We start from the raw sequence: 19,788 nt of genomic DNA, 5'->3' as shown, positions 1-19,788 counted from the left end.
TTTTAGAAAATGAAACAGATGTACCAAAGAAGCTGCTTGTCCGTCCTCCGCTAGAGTTTTTCCGTACGGTATGAGATCCTTACTATATAGGTTTTGACGGAAGACATCAGAAAAGTACAAAAAAGGGCAGCTTGTTATATAGTATCGAGTAATAGGGGAGAGAGTGTCACGGACGTGATACGCGAGATGGGATGCAAATCGTTAAAACAAATGTTTTTTCTTCGCGGCGAGATCGTTTCTCTAAATTTCATTCACCAACTTTTTCTTCCGAATGCGACAACACTCCCACTTTGTCGACGCTCACCTACATAGCGAGAAGTGATCATCGCAATAAAATGGAAGAAAGCAAAGCTCATAAAGAAAGATTTCAGCGTTCGTTTTTCCACGTGCTGATCGCCAAGGGAATGTAAGATAAATAGTCTGAAGGTGAACTCTTCCGGGCTAAGTTGCCGTGGTCGATCTGTAGAACTTCTTCTCCCTGACGTTTCGTTCTCAACTGCGGAGAACATCTTCCGAGGTGAGTCGACGACTGGCTGCTAGGAGCTGGGGCCGCCGCTTATATAGAGATCGTAGGGGGCGCCACCACACGTCACATGGCGTCGATGTGCAGCTATCTCTGGCTATCGTCTGTTCTCTCGATTGCAGGCAATCGATTGTCACGTGATTGATGCAACGTCGACCGCCATATCTTATCCAATTTTAATCCTTCTTCTTTACGATTAAAATTGTATTGATGTTTGTGGATTTCAATTGCCTCTCTATACATACGTGTATAATAGTGCGACGTCCTCGCTAGCACGCTTGTTTCACCAAATTTTATGTCGTGATCTCCATCCTTAAAAACATGTTCCGCTACTGCCGATTTGTCGATATGTCCCAAGCGACAGTTTCTTTTGTGCTCCGTCAACCGTGTATTGATGCTTCTTTTGGTAGTTCCTATGTAAACCCTGCCGCAACTACACGGAATTTTATATACCCCTGGGGTGGCTAGGGGGTGACGAGCATCTTTTGTTGATCTTAGGCATTCACTAATTTTCTTAGTAGGTCTAAAAATGGTCTCTACCTGAAACTTGGCTAGTACTTTTCCAATGCGATCCGTGATATTATGGATGAACGGAAGAAATACTTTTCCAGCTGATGGTTGTTGCTGTCTCCTATTTTTAGGCATTTTTCTATTTGGGTGAAGTGTTCGATTAATCTCGTTTTTTGTATAACCATTTTTCGCAAAGGCCATTCGTAAATGATTTAGTTCTTCTTGTAAGTAGCCTGGTTCACAAATATTATTGGCCCTATCTACTAGTGTTTTTATGACCCCCCTCTTTTGCCTAGGGTGGTGGTTTGAGTTCTTATGGAGGTAGCGATCGGTATGTGTACCTTTCCTGTAGACATTATGGCCTAAGGTCCCATCCGCCCGTTTGATAACTGATACATCCAAGAAGTTAAGTTGTCCATTCTTCTCCTTCTCCATAGTAAATTTAATCTTTGGGTTGATGCTATTTAAGTGTACCAGAAAATCATTCAAGTCTTCTTCCTCATGATTCCATATTACAAAGGTATCATCCACATACCGATACCACTTCGAGGGGCTTTTTTTGGCCGACTGCAATGCTTGATGTTCAAAATATTCCATGAATAAATTCGCAATTGCGGGACTTAGGGGACTTCCCATGGCTACCCCATCGATCTGTTCATAAAATTCACCATTATACTGAAAATAGGTTGAGGATAGACAGTGTTGGAACAAGGCTACTATATCAGTAGGGAACATATTGGCTATATGGGAGAGAGCTTCATCAACTGGAACCATCGTGAACAAAGACACTATATCAAAACTGACAAGTATGTCATTAGGACCGACAGTAATTTCCCTCAATTTCTCAATGAAGTGTAGAGAGTTTTTAATATGACTCTCAGTTTCGCCTGTGTGAGGTTGTAACAAAGAGGCAAGGTGTCTGGCTAGTTCTTGGGTAGGAGCTCCAATTGCGCTGACTATTGGTCTCAAAGGAACATCAGGTTTATGTATCTTTGGTAATCCATATAATCTCGGAGGATAAGCCTCCGTTTCACAAAGATACTTTTTAACTTCTGTAGGAATTGAAGACTGTTTTATCAGACGCTTGGTGGCATTCAGCACATTCGTTGTGGGATCCTTTTTCAACTTCTTGTATGTGCTGGGTTCCAGGAGATCACTGATCTTCTTGTGATAATCCTCAGTATTCATTAAAACAGTAATATTTCCCTTGTCAGCGGCAACTATAATAACATTCTTGTCTGCATTGATCTCCCGCAATGCCTTCCTTTCCCCTTGAGACAGATTGCTGCTGGGTGGCTTAGCTTTGCGTAATATCCTGGAGGTTTCCATTCTAATTTCATCAGCAGAATATGATGGTAACTGACGAATTCCTGCCTCTATATTAGCAATAATGTCCTCCACAGGAATCTTGGATGGAGTTATTGCAGAATTCCCTCCTTTAGACAGAACAGAAAGTTCTTCCTTAGACAATTCTTTTTCCGATAAATTAATAACCGTTTGGGAATTGTTTGGAATCGCTGTTTCCTGTCGACCCTCTTGTAGACGATCAAACTTGTCCTTCTGCCTATTGGAAGACACTTCTGCACTAATCTCCATAGATCTAAATGTTAAACTGTCCAGTTTGTTCCAATGACAAAACTGCACAGTATTGCTAATAAGTAAATGAAGATTTAGCAGTTGGCCATCACATACCGCCAGTCCTCGTCGTGTCTGATGTATCCGCTCACGTAGTAATGCCACCAAGCGTCTGATAAAACAGTCTTCAATTCCTACAGAAGTTAAAAAGTATCTTTGTGAAACGGAGGCTTATCCTCCGAGATTATATGGATTACCAAAGATACATAAACCTGATGTTCCTTTGAGACCAATAGTCAGCGCAATTGGAGCTCCTACCCAAGAACTAGCCAGACACCTTGCCTCTTTGTTACAACCTCACACAGGCGAAACTGAGAGTCATATTAAAAACTCTCTACACTTCATTGAGAAATTGAGGGAAATTACTGTCGGTCCTAATGACATACTTGTCAGTTTTGATATAGTGTCTTTGTTCACGATGGTTCCAGTTGATGAAGCTCTCTCCCATATAGCCAATATGTTCCCTACTGATATAGTAGCCTTGTTCCAACACTGTCTATCCTCAACCTATTTTCAGTATAATGGTGAATTTTATGAACAGATCGATGGGGTAGCCATGGGAAGTCCCCTAAGTCCCGCAATTGCGAATTTATTCATGGAATATTTTGAACATCAAGCATTGCAGTCGGCCAAAAAAAGCCCCTCGAAGTGGTATCGGTATGTGGATGATACCTTTGTAATATGGAATCATGAGGAAGAAGACTTGAATGATTTTCTGGTACACTTAAATAGCATCAACCCAAAGATTAAATTTACTATGGAGAAGGAGAAGAATGGACAACTTAACTTCTTGGATGTATCAGTTATCAAACGGGCGGATGGGACCTTAGGCCATAATGTCTACAGGAAAGGTACACATACCGATCGCTACCTCCATAAGAACTCAAACCACCACCCTAGGCAAAAGAGGGGGGTCATAAAAACACTAGTAGATAGGGCCAATAATATTTGTGAACCAGGCTACTTACAAGAAGAACTAAATCATTTACGAATGGCCTTTGCGAAAAATGGTTATACAAAAAACGAGATTAATCGAGCACTTCACCCAAATAGAAAAATGCCTAAAAATAGGAGACAGCAACAACCATCAGCTGGAAAAGTATTTCTTCCGTTCATCCATAATATCACGGATCGCATTGGAAAAGTACTAGCCAAGTTTCAGGTAGAGACCATTTTTAGACCTACTAAGAAAATTAGTGAATGCCTAAGATCAACAAAAGATGCTCGTCACCCCCTAGCCACCCCAGGGGTATATAAAATTCCGTGTAGTTGCGGCAGGGTTTACATAGGAACTACCAAAAGAAGCATCAATACACGGTTGACGGAGCACAAAAGAAACTGTCGCTTGGGACATATCGACAAATCGGCAGTAGCGGAACATGTTTTTAAGGATGGAGATCACGACATAAAATTTGGTGAAACAAGCGTGCTAGCGAGGACGTCGCACTATTATACACGTATGTATAGAGAGGCAATTGAAATCCACAAACATCAATACAATTTTAAACGTAAAGAAGAAGGATTAAAATTGGATAAGATATGGCGGTCGACGTTGCATCAATCACGTGACAATCGATTGCCTGCAATCGAGAGAACAGACGATAGCCAGAGATAGCTGCACATCGACGCCATGTGACGTGTGGTGGCGCCCCCTACGATCTCTATATAAGCGGCGGCCCCAGCTCCTAGCAGCCAGTCGTCGACTCACCTCGGAAGATGTTCTCCGCAGTTGAGAACGAAACGTCAGGGAGAAGAAGTTCTACAGATCGACCACGGCAACTTAGCCCGGAAGAGTTTACTGATAAAGACGCCGGCCGTGAAAGCCTACATGGAATGAGTCTGAAGGTGGTTCTATGAACTTAAATGTGGGGAAACTTCATAATTTCATTTTTTTATTTTGTCGGTCTCAGTTGCATCAATATAAAGATTTGGTATATTCACACAAATGAGACGGACAAAATAAAAAAATCTGAAATTTCTTCATTACTATACAGTTGAGACCCCGAAGAAGCATGTCTCGAATCAGCCACTTAAGTGTGAATTGTATTGTAGTCATGTGGTTGTAGATATGCAGATAACATGAAGAGCGTTCAGTCTACGTTACCAGAACATATAGGGTGGCACAAAAGCCACTGGACACTGGGCAAGATGACTGAGTGTTGTGTGCTGTCCTTAGGTTAGTTAGGTTTAAGTAGTTCTAAGTTCTATGGGACTGATGACCATAGATGTTAAGTCCCATAGTGCTCAGAGCCATTTGAACCATTTGACACTGGGCAATGATTTAAACAAAAGAAAGAATTTATGTTTCATTAATATTATTTTTTATGTTCAAACTGTTTTCCTGCTTCAATAACACATCTCTGAAGCGTTTTGGAACACTGTTACACACTCACGGCATAGTGTGGTACCGAGCGAGGTGGCGCAGTGGTTAGTACACTGGACTCGCATTGGGGAGGACGACGGTTCAAACCCGCCTCCAGCCATCCTGATTTAGGTTTGCCTAAATTTCCCTAAATCGCTTCAGGCAAATGCCGGGATGGTTCCTTTGAAAAGGCGCGGCTGATTTCCTCTCCCATCCTTCCCTGATCCGATGGGTCCTATGACATCGCTGTTTGGTCTCCTCCCTCAAATCAACCAAGAACCATTCTGTGGAATCACTGTCAAAATCATGAAATACATCGTTCATGTAGTCTCTCAATTTAGCAATGGCCTGAGAATTTTGGGAATAAACAGTCCTTGACGACACACCACAGGAAAAAATTACATGGGCGCGGTACCTGATGAACGTAGAGGCACGTTAGTATCTGCCGTTCTTCGAAAAGTTTCGTCCAAATAATAGCGGAAGGCAGTGGCATAAAGTGGTGGAGCACCATCATCTTGAAAGTAAATTTGCCGCGCGGGATTAGCCGAGCGGTCTTAGGAGCTGCAGTCATGGACTGTGCGGCTGGTCCCGGCGGAGGTTCGAGTCCTCCCTCGGGCATGGGTGTGTGTGTTTGTCCTTAGCATAATTTAGGTTAAGTAGTGTGTAAGCTTAGGGACTGATGACCTTAGCAGTTAAGTCCCATAAGATTTCACATACATTTAAACAGTTTTGAAAGTAAATTTCTTGAAAGTTTTCAGCGCAGGTCATAAGTCCTGGTACTACGTAATTTTGAAGCATGTGCAAATAATTATCTCCTGTTGCTGTTTCTTCTAAAAATATGGTCCTCGCGCACCAAATGATAGTATAGCCGCCGCCCCCCCCCCCCCCACCCCCACACCCAATACGTTGATTTAGTGTTATTCTAACAAAAGATTTTGATTGTCAGTATACCATAAAGTGCAGTTATGTCGGTTAACTTTCTCCGCTTGACTTAAAATTGGCCTCGTCGGACCATACAGTATTATTCAGTAGTTTAGGATCATGTCTCTGTTGGTCAAAAATCAATTTACAGAACTGTTTTGGGTCGCGAGTATTCTTAGTGGTTCGATGCGGCCCGTCACGAGTTCCTCTACTGTGCCAATCTCTTCAACTCAGAGTAGGACTTGCAATCTACGTCCTCATTTATTTGCTGAATGTATTCCAATCTCTGTCTTCTTCTACAGTTTTCACCCTCTAAAGCTCCCTCTCGTATCATGGAAGTTATGTCTCGACGTATTAACAGATGGCCTATCATCCTATGCCTTCTTCTTAACGGTATTTTCCATACATTCATTTCCTCGCCAATTCTGCTCTGTAGCACTACACCTGAACTGGTTCGAGTCTCTTCTGTTCCGGTTTTCCCACAGACCACGATTCACTGCTACCATGATGAGCTCCAAATGTATACTCTCAGAAATTTCAGTCTCAGATTAAGGCCTATGTTTGCCTGAGCCAATCTTCTTTTTTGTGATCTCCTTGCTTTATCTTCATGTGCTATTTCACTACCAAAATAGCAGAATTCTGTAACTTCTTCTACTTTGTAGACACCACTTTTTATTTTACGTTCATCGCTAATTTCATTTCTGCTGCTCCTCTTTGCTTTCGTTTTTCTTCGGTTTATAGCCGCTCCATACTCCATACAAGTAAGACTGTTCATTCCACTCAACATGTGCTGCAATTCACTTTCACTGAGGATAGCAATGTCATTATCGAATCGTATCGTTGGTATCCTTTCACCCTAAATTTTAAACTTACTCTTGACTCTTTCCTTTATTCCCGTCTTTGTTTCATCGATGTATAGACTGAACAGTAGTGGCGAAAGACTACATCCCTTCTTAATCTGAACATTTCATATCCTTGGTATTTCATTATCATCGTTCTCTCTTGTTCCTTGTACGTATTGTATATTATGCGACCTTTCATATAACACTCCCATTTGTCTCAGATTTCGAACATTATGCATCATTTTACATCATCGAAGGCTTTTTACAGGTCGACAAGTCGTTTGAACGTGTCTTGTTTCTATTATAATCGCAATGTCAAAATTGCTTACCTTTTCCGAAATTCGAACTGATCGTCATCTGCCAGTTCCTCAGTTTTCTTTTTCATTATGTTTCTATATTATTCGACGTACCAGCTTTCATGTCTCCTCTGCAAATAAACTTCCGCCAGTCTGTCCCAGCCCCTAATGGCAGAGCGCAGCGGTTTCTTTCTTGCGGTGAAACGTCGTTCGCCCAATCACTTCCTCATCTCCGGGAAAGGGTGGAAGTCGCTCGGGCCCAAATTTGGCCTGTGGGAAGATAGCAAAGTGATCGATTGCCTCCCATCTGCATCGACGTTGTTGACTTGTTGAGCTGGTGCGGCATCGTGTTGTCTGGCACTGTCGTTCAGAAAGCAGCAACTGGCAGCAGCACGCATTTTCGTTTGCTTGCAGTTGGACCAGCTGCTGTGATGGGAGAGCTTCCTCATCAGTCACGCGTACCACATGTTCAACCAGTAAACTACGATGTTTTGAACTTTCGTATTATAGCACAAGTTGTCTATTTTTCTTCGTGTTACTTTAGATCTCTTTCCCTAATCGTTGTATGTTCCCTTTAAAGTTTGTAAATGTGATAAGATGGACTGAAATTGGAGTTAAACAAGTCCCATTTGTTCACTGCGTTATTTGCGAGAAAGACTATGTGTTTCTTTTGAAATGTTTTGGTGCGTTATTATGCAGAGTAAGCTACATATCGTTGCAGCTCAAACAAATTTTAGCATGATAGGGCCAATATCAGAATAATAAATGCAGTTAAATATACAAACATAGTAGGACTCTTTTTTACAAAAATTACGTTCACCGTTGAGTTTAAAAAATTAATTATTTCACTTCACTATTGCAATTTCAGTCTTTGGGCCATTACAAGTGATACTGCAAATGCTAAAGAGTATGCAGAAAATGAAGAACTGGGTGTATATACAGAGCCGCACAAACAAATCGTTAGACAGTAACATCTCATAAAAAATTACGAAAATAACATCACTTACGTCTTACCTCAGCACATATCAGACTTTAAAATTTTCCTACATGTATACATGTCATCGTCAAAGCAGTAATATCAAACAAGTCCGAAGCTCTGTGCATCGTGAAATGACGTAAATTACGTAAGCTGTTACCAATGCTAACTAACATCCTTAACACAAGTCGCCACAAATCAATGTTCTAACACACTGCTTACATGATTTTTGTGAAGGATGTTAACATTGATAATAGTTTACGTAATTTACATCGTCTCACGATGCACAGAAATTCGTGCTCGTTTGATATTACTGTATTCCTGCAATGAAAAGGCTTATCTTTGGCGATGGCGGTGCACACGAGTCGGAAGATTTAAAAGTGTGATGTATGTTGAATCAAAATATAAGTGGTGTTATTTTCATAATTTTTTTGTACAGCGCTGCTGTCTAAGGGCATGGGTCAAGCGGTTCTAGGCGCTACAGTCTGGAACTGTGCGACCTCTACGGTAGCAGGTTCGAATCCTACCTCGGGCATGGATGTGTGTGCTCTCCTTAGGTGAGTTAGGTTTAAGTAGTTCTAAGTTCTAGGGGACTGATGACCTCAGAAGTTAAGTCCCATAGTGCTCAGAACCAAAGGGCATGTTTATGCAGCTCTGTACCTACACCCTGTGCTTCAATTTTTGTAATTTTTTAGCTTTCTGAGCGCCACTTCACAATGGCCCAAAGGTCTAAATTGCAATACTGGAGTGAAATAAATAATTTTCTACAGTCAACTCCGAACATGATGTCTTTCAAAAAATTTTACATGACCGTAAGTCCCGGTCATGAAAAGTTAATAATAGTAGAGCTCGTTTCCGTGCAATCCCCTTCAGTTCTGCACAACTGCTGCAACGTACATCCACTGGCACATGGTTGCAGTAGTCAACACTTGGTGATTACCTTCCCCTCCCCCCTTTTCCACAGTCACACAATTCCCTTCATCATCACAGTGACAGTTCCGTGATGTCTCAGGATGTGTCACATAAAGTTACTCCTTATTTTAGTCAAACTGAGCCACAATTTTCTTTTCGCCCCTGATAGTTTCAGAATTTCTTTCCAATTCGGTTCAGAACCTCTCCGTTACGACTGTAGCCGATCGGTTGCCGGCACAGTAGCTCAGAGCGTACGGTCAGAGTCCTGTGCCATAAAAACTGTGTGAAGGAAAAAAAAGTTTGCGTCGCTGCCTGTAGTGCGGAAGGACCCGGGTTTGAGTCCTAGTATATCCTCAGGATTGATGGTCACGAAGTCAATGAAGTTAAGGAATTCTGCTACCTAGGCAGTAAAATAACCAATGACGGACGGAACAAGGAGGACATCAAAAGCAGACTCGCTATGGCAAAAAAGGCATTTCTGGCCGAAAGAAGTCTACTAATATCAAATACCGGCCTTAATTTGAGGAAGAAATTTCTGAGGATGTACGTCTGGAGTACAGCATTGTATGGTAGTGAAACATGGACTGTGGGAAAGCCGGAACAGAAGAGAATCGAAGCATTTGAGATGTGGTGCTATGGACGAATGTCGAAAATTAGGTGGACTGATAAGGTAAGGAATGAGGAGGTTCTACGCAGAATCGGAGAGGAAAGGAATATGAGGAAAACACTGATAAGGAGAAGGGACAGGATGATAGGACATCTGCTAAGACATGAGGGAATGACTTCCATGGCACTAGAGGGAGCTGTAGAGGGCAAAAACTGTAGAGGAAGACAGAGATTGGAATACGTCAAGCAAATAATTGAGGACGTAGGTTGCAAGTGCTACTCTGAGATGAAGAGGTTAGCACAGGAAAGGAATTCGTGGCGGGCCGCATCAAACCAGTCAGGATTTTCTCTGCCTCGTGATGACTGGGTGTTGTGTGATGTCCTTAGGTTAGTTAGGTTTAAATAGTTCTAAGTTCTAGGGGACTGATGACCATAGATGTTAAGTCCCATAGTGCTCAGAGCCATTTGAACCAAACCAGTCTGTAGACTGATGGCAAAAAAAAATAAATATCCTCAGATTTTTCTTGTACAGGGCCCACTGAGCCATTGTGAGGCCAAATGGTACTTAGAACTGGAGGCATTGTCGACATGCTGACCACCTGTCCCACGATCGTAGATCGCTCCTCGTACTTCCTTGTAGGTAACAGTCGGCCAGTCCGAACAGGCCTAACCAGTGAGTGGTGAGTGGCGTTTACGCTTCACTTCTATTTTACTAACCCGATCAAGCCCTCTAATCTTTAGCACTCTTCCGTAGCAGCACACTTCAAAAGTTTTTATTCTAGTTGTTCAAAAGTTTGATTGGCGTTATCCACATATGGCCATTGAAATGTATCAACGGCAACAGCGTAAGATTATCATATCATTTTGATTTTTGCATGTTGTCGATGTTTTCTTTATTCTTTTCTTTATACGTTTTTATTTCTTTTATTATCAATGCAGTGACCCTTTCATGATATTAGCCACCAGGGATTGACTGCACAAACAGTACCGCTTCAGAATGACATACCCAAAACAGTCATCGAAGTTCAGTATGACTAGGTACCCAGTTGGGTATCTGAGGTGACTGCATTAGCATATGGCACTAAGGATAGTTTTACTAATTGGGCAGAAAAATAACTGATAGAAAGGATATAAGAAACAGACTACCGATAGTAACAAAAGCATTTTTGAAAAAGAGGAATTTCTCAATATTAATATAAATACATTAGTAAATCTTTGCTGAAGATATTAGCCTTGAGTATAGTCTTGTACGGAAGTGAAACGTGGACGGTAAGCAGTTGAGAAAAGATGAGAGTAGAAGATTTAAAATGTGGTGCTACAGAAAAATTAGGTGGGGAGATAAAATAATTAATGAGGAGGCACTGAGTCGAACTGAGGAGGAAGGAAATTTGTGGCACGACTAAAAGAAGGATCAGTTGATAGGACACATACCGAGGCACAAGGAATAGTTTAGTAATGCGCGGAAGTTGAGTGGTAAATATTGTAGAACTAGGCATGAATACAGTCCGCAGGTTCAGATGGATGTAGCGTGCAGTAGTTATTCAGAAATGAAGAGGCTTGCACAGGATAGGCAACCGTAGAGATATATCAAACCAGTCTTCAGACTGAGGACCATAACAGCTGGGTCGCTATCGGTGCCATCACCCTGTACGCAAATCAACGTCCCGTTATTTACGCCAATTGCGTGACCCGTTCGTAGACATCGAAAGCCTACCAGTAAACTGTCGGACCGCTGATACGCAGAATCAGCGTTGTATTTCGTTCCAAAGACTGACAAACAAACTATTAAGCAAGTGATCATCAGGTTTTGGCTTATCGGTCTAGATATGCACCATTTCTGGACTCAGTTCACCCTGCAAGGGGACTTCCCTTACCTTGATTAGCTGGTTTCATTAGACGCGGCCCAAATTAGGTATGACATATACAGAAAAAAGACTATTACTGATCAGTCACAATGATACGAACCATCCCCATTCTTGTAAGCCGGCTACCTTCAGGTCGATACTGCATCGCGTTCCTTCTAGCCATGAAGCCTTCGATAGGGAATCACAAGTCATTCAGTACACTGGCCATAACAATAGTTACAAAGCCATTCTTGCAACATACTGAAAAAAAATTTGTGTTCTGCCTTACGGCAGGTCTTGACATGGGGGAAGTCTCGTCAGAGAGGTCCACCGCATGAGCGTCTAGGGAAGTGATTCCAGTGGTGGTTTTCCGTTGCCTTCCACTGGTGACGATGAAATAATAATGAGGACAACAGCCCGCATCTCGTGGTCGTGCGGTAGCGTTCTCGCTTCCCACGCCCGGGTTCCCGGGTTCGGTTCCCGGCGGGGTCAGGGATTTTCTCTGCCTCGTGATGGCTGGGTGTTGTGTGCTGTCCTTAGGTTAGTTAGGTTTAAGTAGTTCTAAGTTCTAGGGGACTGATGACCTAAGATGTTAAGTCCCATAGTGCTCAGAGCCATTTGAACCATTTTGAGGACAACACCCAGTCCCTGAGCGGAGAAAATCTCCGACCCAGCCGGGAATCGAACCCGGGCCCCTTGGCGTAACAGACCGCTGCGCTGACCACTCAGCTATCGGGGTGGACCAACATACTGGAGAGCACTCAGATTTTTTTCAACAATGTTACGTAAGTCCTTTTATCACCACAACCAGAAGCGTGGCTTGTCACTGAACACCACAGACTGTCACTGATCTGGTTCTACATCGTGCTGTTTTCTGTGGTATGGCGCCAGAGATAAATGACGTCCGGCAACAAAAAAGCTCAACAAAAGTTCCGGCAATCTGTTCCCGTCTTCGTGGTGACACTCCACCTGTTACTTCCACCGGTTTTTCAGCCTTTGTCGTCAGTCTATCCGTCAGAGATAGTCGAGCAATCCTACGACATTCTCACAGTGCTTCCTTCTAGAAAGCCAATGTCTACTCCTCTTGTTAGCCTGATTCCATCACACCACCACTCATTCTGCAGTCGTTGCATTACTGTCTGTATGATCTGTTGGTATGATTATCTGAAGATCCTCATCTCAATGACTCGATCCTGAGTCCGAAAGACGGCAAAAAACTATTGACTGTCTGAGGGCGGTGTTTGTGGCTTGCACAAGGTACTGAAAAATCCGCAGAGCTTAAAAATTATAGTCGCTCGATCAATATATTGTAAACGCCGCTTGTGTTTGAAACTGTGAACCTGGCTCAGAAATTTAATTAGGAGACGGACACACCTTTACGATTAAATATGAAATGCTGTGCACAAACGGATTAACTAACGCAATAATGGTTAACACCCTAGCTGTGGATCATATGTGGAGAACTGCGTGATATTGAAAATGAGATTAATGGAAGGCGTCAACAGATACAACTTTTGAATGAACACATTAACTTATTCAAATAAAACATCAACATGAAACGCGTCTGACCATTTGACAATACCAAGTTAATATTACGAAACTACTCTATATGGTCTGTACCACTTGGAGCCGCTGGCTTCCATAGTTACTTCAATGATGTGAGAACATGCCATAAAGACGCAACTGATGTTCTGAAATAGAAAAGGGGTATCTATCTGAAGGAATTCAGTGACTGTGTCCCTGACTGTTAGATTGAAAAATGCATGCATCTATGAATGAACTGGTAGACACAGGACAGATAACAGCAGTGATGTGACTAAATTCTGACCAAGGACAGTCCTAGCATGCCGGTGCTGCTAATGATCTTCATTGTAAATTATTACCAAGAGACGTGCAGTGTGTCGCCATCTGGACTCGCCCTTTGAAGTACAGGGCGAGGGTCATGCTTCCGCTGACACCAACTCTGGATACCCAACCAGCTGCTAGAGTGGAGAGCGCAGTCCACAGACATGCCTTCAGCAGCAAGACCTGCATCAGAGTCCCAGTTATCTAAACTGAATCGTAATTCCTGCTATTTCCTTCCAAACAAGCAATACATGACTGCCAATCGTTGTTTAAGAACTCTCTGACTGCCAACGACATAACTGCAGCTTCTGCAAAAATCTCACCAAGAAAGACTTATCACGTTATAACTTCAATGACTCTTCGATTTACCCCTCTTTCCCAAAAAACTTCTCCGTATGATTCATCCTGCTGACGTCAAAGGCATTTTTACCAATAATGCCTTTAGCACCCAACAGCTAGCCTCGCATCACAGGTCCCAAGAAAGTAAAAAACTGCACTCAGAGCTTGGTTTTTATTTTGCAGCATCCCATGCTTCTTTTGGAAAGCACGAGGTTATCTCCTGAAAGCACTATTCTGAAAACAGGTGAGGGCAGGTCTCGTATTGCTAAAATTCTTTCCCTCGACACTGCACGGCTGCTAGGCTGAAGACGTGTCGTAAATGAAAAATTGAAAAATAGCCCCGCCCCCGAGGACTCGCCCGGCAACGCAGCTTTCACACTGACAACACCCAACGCTACCTGCCCTGCTTTCTGAGTCCAGAGTCCGCGCTGGCTACTCAGGCCATTTATTTACATCAGACATTGCTTTGCCTGTCCCAAATGTAGTGTATGATCTGTTACCAGGCACTCTCATAAAGCAAGGGAAAAGAAGACCTACACCATGTTAAATGTAGTTAAGACACGAAGTTAGTTAGACGTCAGTACATAGAGTCACTGCAGCCCAATTTGCTTTTTTAAACCATTATTCTACCTCCTTATTTTCCACCTAAGTGGATGTAATTGTCATATTAAATGAAAAGCGACAGAGTAGTATTGCGAAATAAACAGCAGTTCCTGTAAAGACAGAAATTCGATTCGCTCTGAAAGCATTTCCGCAAAGAACCAAAAAAAGTTAATGAAAGAACATCATGTGACATTTTGAGAAATGAAATTTCTGTAAGGAAACGCCAGATACCTCGTTCTGTACAACAGCAGAGCATACAGAAATATCATGGTGTGATGACAGTAAACAGGAATGTTCATTTTATTTGTAGCAGTTTTAAAAATTGGCAAATAAGGTCACCTGTCCAGTGGCTTATATTTCTTTTTTGTTACTTTCAACAGTTTTCAGTAATCAATAAATATTTTTTTATTTCGTTTGGAACAATTGCTACAGTAAAGATGTACACAGAAAAGAGCAAATGTAGACGATAAATTATACAGTTCACTTGTTTAATTTGTAATTAGTTGTTGAGGTCTACGAATCTGTGCTACAGTGAATGAGGCCTCAGTCCACTGAAATCCTACCTGGAAGCTTTTCAGACTTGTTCTGCACATTCTGCATAGTTTCTGTTTTGTAAGGCAAGTATATCACTCACAGTACACACAGTATATTTGCTTCAGAGGCAGAGTTATAACTGATGTGTTCGAGGCTTAATATTGCACAATAATATTGTGCCGTTCTTCACCTCACACTTTTGTGCAATATATTGATAAAATTTGCCCTTTCGTATTGGCTTCAGCGGCATATACGTTCAACACATATATTGAACACATTTCCTCCTCTGTGTTCACCTCTTCCTCCCTCTGTCTGTCCACCTCATCCTCTCACCTCTCTCTGTCTCCTCCTTGACGCACTCTCTGTCTCTTCATTTCTTCTACCCCTCTCTTTATTCATTTCCTCCTCCCCTTGATCTGTCCATCCCCTCCTCACTCTGTCTCAACCTTTCCCCAGCAATATTCATTGGCACTCAATAGCCCCTGCAATACAGTTGTAGGTTGATACTACCACCACAACACACCTGTCATCCAAGGCAGGTTACGCAAATCAGGGACTTGAAAATCATTTATTTGTCCCTGATATATAGGCCGCCATCTACAGCAGGTTGATAAAGCAGACTGATACTCTGCAGTGTAACACACCTGTCATGCAGTGCTGCCTACATGTCAGGGTATGAAAAACCGTTTCCTGCCCACAGCATCTCAGCTGCCTTGCAAAGCAGGATGATTCGATACTGTTTCTACACAAAATGCCTCTCATGCAGGGGCTGGAAAAACACATTTTTGCCCATATCTCTGATCCTATTGGAGTTGTTATAAGCCCCAATGTGCTGATATTCATAAAGCTTGCTGTTTCTCTGCCATATATATATATATATATATATATATATATATATATATATATATATATTATTGTGCAGTAAATATTGAGTTGTGAAAGCCTCTTAAGAAAAGAAATATGGAGGTACAGCGAGGAAAGGCGATAGGAATTGTGAAAAGATTCAGACTTGCAGCTCTTGGATGCTCAAGGCCTGGCTTGATGAACTAACCTGAGAATTACCAGAAAATGCAGCATTCTGACGCTTGTGATTGCCAACTGTGTGACGTCAGCGCCTAATTGTTTCAGATATGGAGCAGAAGGTGATCCGCAAGTACAACATCAGTGCGGACGACTTCCGCATCATGGAGGCGGTGGTGCTCAAGACAGAGCCCCACAAGGCCGGGAAGCAGTGGAAATTCGCTGGGGCCTTCTACTACGCCACCACCGTCCTCACCACCATTGGTCAGTGTTCTGATATTTAATCTTCTCACTTTTACCAGCGTAGTAGACTAGAGGTTATGAAATCATGGTCGTTTGTCATTAATGAGAAATAAAAACTTGTGACACATGTAGTCACATTAATGTCATTAACCATGATGTGAATCCATCTAACCCGATCTGAACCTTCGGTGAGGGTTCTGCAGGTTTATTAAGATCAGGGACCGGGTAAACCAGTTGCCACAGAGGCGAGCTCAACTGGAAAAAAATCCCATACTGCGACCTTAAATCCCTGTTCACTCATTACTTGCTTGCGAGCATGAGGGCGAGGAACTGATTGCACGATGATTTTCGTTAGTCTGTGCCCCATTTATCTATCGCACATCAGTGCAAAGCAGTTCTAATGCAATACATAGTTGATAAAGTTCACTACAGAATACAGATAGCATAAAAGTATGAAATTATAGATGAAGGATTTTGGACTGATAACTACGCAATAACCACAAGCAACAAAATAACTGGGTTCTACAACCAGTAAGTGAGAGCTCAGTTACTGTCTTATTATAACTCAAAATTGATGCCTATTCCTAAGCCACTATACAGTCCTATTAGCAAGGTAGCTAACTAAGACCATAACTGTGCTTCATTCCCAGAATTTCTGCGCATCGCAGATGTGTACACTTGCGACTTTATGCCGCCCAGAAAAAGTAACAATAAGTCCAACATATCTTCAACGTACCGTGACCGTCACGATGCTTCTCCGACAAGGCATCTGAAACGCAACTCCCTACACTACACCTAGCCAAACATTGTCTCAGTGCACTCGCTTCTCATCGGTTGTAACTTCCACCGCTCCCCTCCTTAGCACTACAGTCATCAGTGACGCCAGGCAATATAAATTATATGCAATTCACAACTTTAAACATTATATCACTTTAAAATAATAAAGTGACGTTAGGTGTACGAACATTTGATGTAAAACATGACATAGTTATCTTAATTCTTATTCTTTATGATAAATTTAATATTTACAATTTTGTGCATATTGAGTCGTCGAAGATAACGTCCACAAAAACGATCCCACAAATACACACAACTTTTATTTTACATTTATTCTTCAGTCTGTTTCGTTTGATGCTAGAAAAGTTGCATCATTTTAGACCATTCGCTCCTTACTCATTAAATTAAGTTATTTGTATTACACAACCAAACAGTTGCAACAAGATTTAACTTGACCTGATTTCGACATCGACAGTGGGTGTCTTCATCATAAAATTTTCTGGTGAAGACACCCCTACTCCGTGTCTAGATCAGTTAAATTTTGTTGCAAGCGGTTGGCTGCGTTATAAAAATTATATTCTTGTGCAGTTTCTGGCTCACAGCCATGTTTAAAATTGTTAATTAAGATAATTAGATTAACTTCTAACATGGAATAGTCATTGGATGTCGCCTGAGTAGCGAATACACCCGGAATATTTCAACCCTTCTAATGCTACCCAAGCCAACTGTTGGTGATGTGACTGTACAATAAAACCAAGAGCAGACAGACCTCACGTACAGACGGACAGCGACAGCCGAGCATTGCAGCGGGTGGTTGCAAAAAATCGCGTGAAATCAGCGAAAGAAATCACTAGTGAGTTCAGAAGTGCCATCACTAGTCCAGCCAGCACAATAACTACGCGTATGGATTAAAAAAAAAAAAAAGGGCAGGTTACAAGGGTCCAACAACTCCTCATCAGTCGTACATTTCTGTAGCCAGTGCTAAGCGACGCTTGATGTGGTGCAATGAGTGACCCCACTGGACGTGGGGTGAATGTAAAGAGAGATCTTTTGTGATGAATCACGCTATACTGTGTAGCAAAGGCATGGAATCGTTTGGGTCTGCTGAAAACTTGGAAAGCATTATCTTGTATGACGTGCAGTGCCAACAATGAAGCATGGAGGAGGCGGTGTTATGGTATAGGACTGTTTTCGTGGTTACGGAATGAGATCCCCTGCTATACCCGTACGACAGGACAGTTGGTTTAATTTGTGGAAAGGGGCCAAAATGAGTGGCTGTCAGTTGCACTCGAACATACTACTGTATTCATTTGACAAACATTACAAGAGTAAAGAAAACATTAAAAACAAAGCAAGCCAAACATTGATTTTGGAACTTAATTCCCGGCTAAATGCGCCATTAAATCTCACGCCTCAAGGGCAAAACAGCTTTAATTTAAAATCGGCTGAAGGTCAATATCTTAAGACTCAAAAACAGGAATTTGAATTTAAAAGGCAGAAGGCCTTATCTTAAAACATTTCTCTAAATTATGCTAAAGGCCCAAACAATCTCACGCCTTAAGGGCAAAACAACTTTAATTTAAAATCGGTTAGAAGCCATACATAAACAAACAACAAGGACAAATAAGAAAAGGCAGGACATCAAACGGCGCTCAGGAGTTTCCAGGGGTCGGTCTGGAATTCAAACACTAACGCCCGCTTAGTTGAGACAGGCAGTCGGCCCAACAATTCTCAATCCGACAGCAACCCAACCGAAAGACAGTCAACGGACCAAGCGACAAGATAACTTTCGCTCCACCCGACCAGCACACAACAGGGAGTTCAATGGAGAAACACAGAAGATATCGGCGCCCACAACGAATTACACATTCAGCCGTCAAACTACATGCTGTGCTGGACATCCACAACACGACGTGGAAAATACACTGCCTGAATTTACGTCAACGGCCAGGGCAGGTAACCGGAACGTTAACGGCCACAAGCCAGAAGATTCCACTGGCGCAGTTCAATTCAAAAATAATCGAGTTAAGTTAAACTCCACAGGAGGGCCTCTAGAATTTCGCCAACTTGAAAACAGACGTTGCTGCTCGCGGGAATCTGCCAACAGCCCACAACGATTTTCAAACTACACAGTGTGAACAGTTGGAGCTGGCTGGTAGTTTAAGTAAAGACTGGCCCCGGCCAGAAACGCGCCTTGGAGACTTACTCGCTGCTCCACACCAACCGAACAACTGCCCACGCGTGGCACAGCCGGAAACTATAAGCGCGAGGCCAAAGATAATACAAGGGTGCGAATATCGATACACGCTGCTGCTGCCACTCGCGGAGAGAGAGGACAACAGCATAATCGTGATAACCGCTGGAGAATAATCACAGAATAGCAACCAAGGTTTAAAGCAAAGCATAACACGAGTCAGCCACGGCTCACGGTGTGGTCCCTTCATTGCACTTACGAAAATGCAAAATGCGGAAGGATATAATACATTTTAAAGCACTGTGTTCTGCGTACAGTAGAGTAACAGTTCGAATGGTGACTGTATCAGCATTACACTACACCCTAACACAGAGTAGCATCTGTAAGGCAACAGTTTCAGTACAGAAATGAACTGGCCTCCCACAGTCTCAATCCAGCAAATTGGGCATGAGGCAGAACGTAGACGCTGTCGCACCTGTGGCATAGGCGCAGCGTCTCTGATTAGCTATGTAAATAGCAAGGGTCCACGTTCGAACACAGCCACTCATAAGTGGCGGCCGAACACGTTCAGCATAAGACATATCAAACTGCAGTGCCTGTGTTAATCTGATCATGATGCAAAGTTCCTTTGGACATGTATGCATGCCCAACGGAACAGGCATGGTGACTGCAGCCGTTATGAAATACATTAAATGAGTTCGCAATTGCTAATAAGGACAATCAGCAGATGTAGAATGGAATGGCGACACTGAAAATTTGTGCTGGACTTGGACTCGAACCCAGATTTCCCGCTTTCGCGAGCGGTC

The sequence above is a fragment of the Schistocerca piceifrons genome, chromosome 6 (genome assembly GCF_021461385.2).
Source record: "Schistocerca piceifrons isolate TAMUIC-IGC-003096 chromosome 6, iqSchPice1.1, whole genome shotgun sequence".
NCBI classification, from domain to species: Eukaryota; Metazoa; Arthropoda; class Insecta; order Orthoptera; family Acrididae; genus Schistocerca; species Schistocerca piceifrons.
The sequence above is the reverse complement of the archived record's forward strand: the minus strand, read 5'-3'. Positions refer to the sequence as shown.